The sequence below is a fragment of the Antedon bifida genome, chromosome 1 (assembly GCF_963402885.1).
Source record: "Antedon bifida chromosome 1, ecAntBifi1.1, whole genome shotgun sequence".
Lineage (NCBI taxonomy): Eukaryota > Metazoa > Echinodermata > Crinoidea > Comatulida > Antedonidae > Antedon > Antedon bifida.
Window position 1 is genome coordinate 28,342,084 of NC_136226.1, and position 8,372 is coordinate 28,350,455.

At 32.8% G+C, this 8,372-nt stretch overlaps 1 long non-coding RNA gene across 1 annotated transcript; it reads right to left on the reverse strand.

Annotated features, from left to right (window-relative positions):
- Positions 1-6,760: 6,760 nt before the first annotated feature.
- On the reverse strand, positions 6,761-7,455 carry LOC144853940 (uncharacterized). The gene is made up of 4 exons (XR_013614472.1): positions 7,420-7,455; positions 7,171-7,346; positions 6,921-6,970; positions 6,761-6,831 (listed from the first exon to the last, which is right to left on the reverse strand). It is a non-coding gene; the product is annotated as an uncharacterized LOC144853940 (long non-coding RNA).
- Between the last annotated feature and the right edge of the window lie 917 nt (positions 7,456-8,372).

Genomic DNA, 8,372 nt, shown 5'->3' on the forward strand with positions numbered 1-8,372 from the left:
TTATTAGCAGCTAGGCATCATATAGGGCCTACAGTATGTATCTAAACTAAACTCTAGGTGCTAGGCCTATTAGCTATTTACCAACCTTGTTGTAGGCGTATGTACCCGTGTGTAGGCAGTGTGCACCTATATAAAATACTGGATGGTGGATGTGTTTACGCAATTCAATTTGCGCAAGAATATTCTTGCAAAATTTTAAATTGCGTTGCGGAATTGGTTAAACACAAAATATAATAAAACGTCAGCTAGCCTAGCTCAACATCCACGCGCGGCGGCGAAAGGATCGATGTATCTCTTTTAAAGTTTTTGCCGTGTAATTTATCGTCTCTCTTAAACAAATAGGCCTACCTAAATTGTTTTATTTTATATTTATAACATTTTAATATTTATTTATTACTTGCATAGTTATCAATCCTAGTATATTTTATAAATTTGTAATATCAAGCTTTGGTTTTATCAAATGTAATACAGTACTAAAATACCTTGCGCAGTTTAAAATTTTCTGCTGAATTTGAATTGAGTATCTTAATTAAAAAATCCTTGCGCAATTCCAAATTGCGCATAACAAATGTAATTTTTTTTTTTTCACTCCTAGTTGAAAACCAACGGTTTTCCGACGGCATTATTATGTGCGACATGTGGAATAGATTTTTTTTTTTGTTTACTTTACTTACATCTATTTATTGAATATTGTTATGTGTTATGATATGGACTTGGTTCTGAAATAAAAGTGAATTGTAATTTAAATAAAGGATTTTTGATATCTTGTTCACTTCTTCCTTTCATTAATCATGACATGACGTGTGTAGGCGGTTCTGTTCTGTCTGTAGGTTGTTATTAATTAATAATTAATTTAAATTAAAATTTAGAATCTTTAAATTAGTTGAAGTGAGTGGTGTACATACATAATTTGCTGTAAATGGGCAGTCGCATAAATTCTTGGCACTGAATATTTGAGACAGGGCTTAATACCAAAATGCATTTTAGATTAGGGCCTGTTCAGACTTACATAGTTGTGGTTTTGCATTGTACTGAGTGTAAAGTCTGAACTAGGAAAAGATTAGTTAAAAAGATAAAAGATTAATCGAAGCTAATTAAAATGTGACCCTGCTAGCAGGTATTGTATTTTGAAAATTATATGTGTGCTACAAATTCCACAACTCAATATATTCAGGGATGCTGTAGCTGTGCTGGATTTGTATTTTGGTGTGTAGAAGTTTACCAAATTTAAGCGCACTCCTCAAGGGCAGTTAGGGCAGTGTGTTAGGTGAGTGATCGCACTCGCTCGCCTTAAAAGACAAGGCCTGCCTGCTAGGATACAAAATCATAGGTCTGGATAAAAACAAAAGACTTTGAATAATATTTTAAAACATTTCCACAAAATAAGATTTATCATTTCCTTTTAAAATAATATATCCCAATTTATTTGACACTATTCACTGGGTGGTCCCCTAGTTTAAAAGTGAAAGTTTAGAAATGGAATGTTAACTCTGAATACCTATGTTTAGCATTACAGTTCATTAGACTTTCTGTCTCCATTTATATTTTTAAAAAGTCCATCATCAATTATGTACTGTAATAATTCTGAATGCATTAATTTTTAAAAGAAAACAGAAACTAAAAACTCAATATTTGCCATTCATGCTGGAAAATTGTTAGGGAGGGAAAAACATTCCCTATGTTTAATTCTGAAATCGTATTTTTTCTGTGTTTCAATCAAATTAAGGTTTATTTGGCAATGAAAATAGTTTAATAAAATTTAGGGATGTAGAGTATGAATACGGTAATGAAAATGAATACATCGCAAAAATGTATTCAATTTTATGTTGATCCAGTAACAATCTATTTGGCATAGGAACAAAACATGAGGGCAACATCCATGATGATGATTTTGAACAAAGTACATGGCTTCTATAGCCGAAAACTGCTATGTTTAAGTCAAATTGACCTCAAATTTTGAATTTAAATTTTATATCGTATAGTCTTTTAATATTCAATGCAAAAGGTGATAAAATAGATCAAACACTATATTCGTTTGTACTACGAATATGAATGCTGATTTTCGTCGATATTTGAATACGCTTTACAAATATGAAGTTGTTTTTTTTTCTTCAAATATTGAATTTGATGAGACTTTTCTAAGAATGATTTCTTAATCCTAAGGAGATGATAGATGTATGGATAATGTAGCCATCTTCTTAAGATCTGGTGACTCACGAAGCGTTAAGTCCTTTAGGGTATCATATGTGCCTCGGGGTTACTGATGGATTGCGTTCCCAGCTGTATGATAATGTTGATGGAGTATGATGAATTGCTTTATTCAACTTTTTTTCGATGACGTATTTTGGTCAAAATTTTATTTTAACTGTATACTGGGAATATGTGATTGAATCCAATTTCATCAAGAAAGGTTTTATATTTTTTACTTTAATCTGAAACAAAGAGATTTGCTATGACTCGTAACTTAAAAATTAAACGACCTGTACATTAAATGAGTCCGTGCTGCATGCACGATAAGGCTAATTTATTATGGATCATCAACATTAATTGTTGCCGAAGTGACTTAGAAATAACATTAGTGCAAAAAAAATTACCGTTTAATTAGAAAAAAAGAGTTTTTTTGTTGCTAAATTGCATGAATTTATTTCAAACTACAAGTACCAGAAATTACAATGGAAGTTATTATTAATTTTAAGCTAGATTTACAGAGCAGGCTGCTGATGTGAAGTTTGGTCACAATGTTGTATAATTTATTCAGATTTCCAGTCTTTCGTTACCTTTTTTCCCGACATCCATCCATAATAATGCTAAACTTATGGCAAGTCTACACTTAGCAAACACCGAGTTTGGCAAGAAAAGTTTCCAAAGTTTGTTAAAGTAGAGTGACTAGTTAATTAATTATTTTATCTTGACAGAGGAGAGAATTGTACAGTTATCCAGTGTAGTGTACAGTACTAGGTAATGCACTTTGCTATCAATTTAGCTGCAACCAAATTAAGTCCAGTGCGATCAAGGCTTTAGTTTGACAATTGGTACAAACCATTGTTGATATAGTATTACCGAATCCCATAAAGGCAACCTACACACTTCCCCATGGTGATTGCATAATTGATGTAAAAATAAAGATAAGATAAAGATAAACAGGATGGCATGTATTTCAGTATTTCGAGTATCCTACACACTTCCACTAGGAAAAGAATATTTCCTTTTTAGAGCGATCACTTCAGATAACGAATATTATCGTTAGTTCCTTGGAGGATATTTCTAAATGTGGTTTCGAAACAGGATAGTTGGAAGATTAAAAAATGCGGGAAAGTTTACGATTACTACTGTACATTGTACTGTGTAAGTGTAATAAATGACATCTCTATAGCAGTTCTAGTGGTCTGAATAATTCCTATTATTAGACCCTCTGGCGAGCATCTTTGACAAGATTGATAAAGTATTTATAGTATAAAATAGAAGGTGAGAAATAAAATGTATGGAGTCGTGTAATATCACAGTGATGTGATGCAGCCTACTGCACTGTAACTACCAACTGCCAGGTCCCAATGTGTTCCCAAATTACAGCTTTTTCTTCCCACTATATTGGAACTAATCCAAGATTTTTGACACACTAGTGGGTGGGAACTACACATTATCAACCTTCAGGCACTACAGATGAATTCTAAATTTAAGAGAAGTCACAGTCACAAGATCCCGATGGGGACTAGTTTAATTTAAAAATGGAACATTTTCATGTGTAAACAGTTTTAATAATAGGGCTTAAAATACTGTACATGTGTTAGTTATTTAAAGTGACTAACAATATAACATTATTTTCAAACAAACATATGAAAATAATCAACAGAAAGCTGTTTCTGTCTATAGACATCTAGACAAACATAAAATTCTTGAAAAATTTCATCTGGTTTCAAAATAATATTGTATTGTGACCAAGGCTACTGGAAATAGCCGAAACGTACAGTAGCAACTGTAGTGAGTACTTGATAATTGGTATCGAACATTAAATTTTGTATACAAAACATAAAATTGTTATTACTATGACCAAGGAATGAATTGTACTTCAATTTTTAATATTAAAATGATTAATAATTATCATTCGCTATCTCTTTCTACAGTACAAGAAAGAGAATGGGGCTTGCAGATGGCACCATTGTCTTTAAAGATTGTTCCACACAATATCAGTAATTATCAGAAAAGGAATGGATGTTTGTAACTCAATGTTATTAAAATGATTAATAATCATTAATAGTTATCTCTTTCTGTAGTACTTATCCAAAGAAAGAGAATGGACTTGCAGATGGCACCATTGTCTTTAAAGAGTGTTCACTCACTGAGCAGCTTTTATTTAGAAAAAACATGATTTCCTAATATTTTTCTCAGATGGGAAAATGCAAATGTTGGCCTAATATCCAAGAGATGGCTCTTGAAAAACAACACCAATTCTGGTTTAACTTTATGTATTAAATTTTCAAAACAAGATTTAGCCAAAAATATTATGGTATTGAAACAAGCTGGAAAGTAGAAAGGAGGGAATGATATTGACACTGCCTGTGGTGTTGTTGTTTTGTTTGTGCCCTCATGCACACTGCTTCTTTTGTGTCAAACTTTAGAGTAAATAAAATTATACTGTAAATGTACTGTACTTGGAGGTGTACAGTATTAAAGGTGACAGTAAACTTTTGGGTTACAATGGAAAACTACATTCAATGCAAACTACTACTATACTACTATCTTTAGAATGGTTTATTGCAATTGGCCTATGGTTGAAGAATTGTGGACCAGGGAGTGCTAATACTGACAAATGTAAAACCAGAGAGATAAAGAGGTGAACCAATTGTCAAAAAAGAAAGTAAACAAACTGCATTATTTGTTTTGTTGTGATAAGAGTTGGTACAACTGACATTCTTTGAATATTTGACCTCTTTACACAGGAAATGGACAATCATATGTCAGAAAACAACATTAGATTACCTATAATTTATAGTCCACTTTAGATAATGATGAGAATGTTAAGTGTTCTAATGATTGCATGTGACCTACAGTATAATGTTTATTAAGTATGCCTGTACCAGTTTGATACAACTGACTATATTTACAGGTCAACCAATAACATTTCTTGAATGTTTAAGCACCTGTAACTTTTTCTAAGTTTGCAGTTTTTGCCCGAATGTTGCTGAATGATTACTTAAAATTCTCATAAAATCCTAAATTTATCTGAAATGTTCCATAAATGGTGTGTTTACCATGCGAATCTGCCTCCAAAGCCTGCTAAAATTAGACAGAGCTACAGTATTAAAATCTTAAAGAATGATTTGTGACAGAGTTATCTATCTATTTTTATCAGAGTTATAGTATGGGGAGGATGCTTTCAGAACCTCAAGTCTACAGTAGTAGTAAACGAATTAAATAAGACAATCTTTTAATAATGCTAATTGTAATTAGTCAAGTTTTTGCTCATCTCTTTGAAATTGGCTAAAAGTCAATACAGTACTGACAGTAAGCAAAGACTTACAGTAGTACTTATTGCAGAATTCTAAATTCTCATGGTAAAATACAATGATGTCGCAACTTTTTCACAAAGTGGTGTGTATTCACATTACAAATTTGTTTTGACAAAGTTTATTTGTACAAGTTATGACTAATCTTTTGCCCAATTGTCTTGTCAAGTCTTGTTCAGGAGAGGTCTGTGAACTCTTGTCACTGGGCTATCTTAAATTAGTGGAAAATTGACAATTGTAACTGATCAAGCTGCCTCTTTTTGTTCCTAGTAAAAACATTTTTTTTAATACAATGTTATTATTGATATGTTCGTAAAGTAAACTTGTCCTTACTTGTTAGTATTTATCTGATGTGACACGATTTGATTCAGGTTGAAAGTCAATTAGACAGAATTGTCTGGTTTGTTTAAGGAATTTAATTTTTTTTTCATATTCTTTGGAAACTATTGTTTTACTTTCATTCCACTTTCCTCTTTTTACACTTTTTATCAATATTATTCTTCAATTTGTATTATTATTTCTTCTCCATTCCATTTTTTTCTCCATTCTCATTTCTTCTCATTACAATACAAGAATGTGACCAACATTGTCCTATTCTGGAAACCGAGTTCAACTGAGGCTAACAATTTAATGGAGTGGAGCCACTACATCTTCTTTTCTGTTCTTACTTGAAGACAACCTTCACACAGGCAATACTTTTGTTCTTTGTGTATCATACAGTAGCTGTCCCTCTGGAGAGTAAGGCTATCCTTCCTATTGTCAGTTTATCCAGGTAATAATACAACCACCAACACCACTGTTTGTTTGTGTACCTTTAAAATATTGAGAATTTATCAAATAACGTAAAATTTGTTATAATATAGACTGGATGATAAACAACATAATGGAGTAGATGCCTTCACATTTACTTACAGTAAATTTTACTTTCAATCTGCAACCGAAGTGTGTGGGTGAGAACATAATTATAAATCAAATGTGTTCTTGATTGTTTCAGATAAATTTGGTGCATGTTCCTGATTGTAAAGCCAATAATCAGCACTCACATCACAACTAATGAATTTAGTTTGATTATTCTCTCTCTATATTAAAATAAACACAATTCAAACATAAATAAAACTAATGATTACTGACAAGGAAAAATGTCAAGTCATAAAGTAATAGTCACTGTAGATTATTAATAAAATTATATCTATTTGCAAAGATATATTAGGCAGAAAGTGGAAATCCAGATCTGGAAACTCTCTTAAAAGCAGACAAGTGGAACTCTCCTAATGAAAGTGGAAACTCAGATAACTGGAAACTCTCCTAAAAGCAGACAAGTGGAACTCTCGTAATGAAAGTGGAAAACCAGATAACTGGAAACTCTCCTAAAAGTAGACAGTCAGACAAGTTGAACTCTCCTAATGAAAGTGAAACCCAGATAACTGGAAACTCTCCTAAAAGCAGACAGCCAGAGAAGTGGTACTCTCCTAATGAAAGTGGAAACCCAGATAACTAGAACTCTCCTAAAAGCAGACTGTCAGAGAAGTGGTACTCTCCTTGTGAAAGTGGAAACCAAGATAACTAGAAACTCTCCTAAAAGCAGACAGCTAGACAAGTGGAACTCTCTTAGTGAAAGTGGAAACTCAGATAACTGGAAACTCTCCTAAAATCAGACAAGTGGAACTTTCCTAATGAAAGTGGAAACCCAGATAACTGGAAACTCTCCTAAAAGTAGACAGTCAGGCAAGTTGAACTCTCCTAATGAAAGTGAAACCCAGATAACTGGAAACTCTCCTAAAAGCAGACAACCAGGGAAGTGGTACTCTTCTAATGAAAGTGGAAACCCAGATAACTAGAATTCTCCTAAAAGCAGACTGCCTGCCAGAGAAGTGGTACTCTCCTTGTAAAAGTGGAAACCCAGATAACTAGAAACTCTCCTAAAAGCAGACAGCTAAACAAGTGGAACTCTGCTAATGAAAGTAGAAACACAGTAAACTGAAAACTCTCCTAAAAGCAGACTGCCAGACAAGTGGAACTCTCCTTATGAAAGTGGAAACCCAGAAAACTGGAAACTCTCCCAAACTGGACATCCAGAAAATTAACTCTCAGAAAATTTTGTACAAATCTAGAAAATTGGAAACTTTCATAAAATGGACAAATCCAGATAACTGTAAGTGAAAACTTGAAACTCTCCCAAAGGTTGATATCTAGTTAACTGGAATCTCTCAAAAGTTGACATCCTGTTAACTGGAAACTCTCCAAAAGGTTGGTATCCAATTAACTAAAAACTCTCAGAAGTTGATATCTCGTTAACTGGAAACTCTCCCAAAAGTTGATGTCCAGTTTAACTGGAAACTTTTCCAAAAGTTGATATCCAGTGAAGTGGAAACTCTCCCAAAAGTTAATATCCAGTGAACTGGTAAGTCTCCCAAACAATACACCCAGAAATTGTGGAAACTCTGTAAAATTTTGCACAAATCCAGAAAACAGAAAACTTTCCCCAATGTGGATACCCAGAGATCTTGGACACTCTCCCAAACTGGATTATCCACAAAATTGAAAACGTTCCTAAAACATTGGAAACTCCCTGCCCTAAAAAAAACCTAATATATTCCAAAAGTGGAATTTCAGTGCACATTTTTGGGAGATTTTTTTGTCTATGCTAATTTGCTAGGGAAAACAAAAATTTATTTTTTATACTAAAGGATAAGATTGTTTTTTTTTTTAAATATCAAGAAATTATTATGTGTTTCTGGATTGAAGTGTTTTGATTACATCATTGATTGAAGTTATATTTATAATGTTTGTTTTCATGGTGGACACAAGCTGAAAACTAATTGACAAAATCTGGCATTTATGAAGTAAAGCCTGCAGAATTTGCGTAGG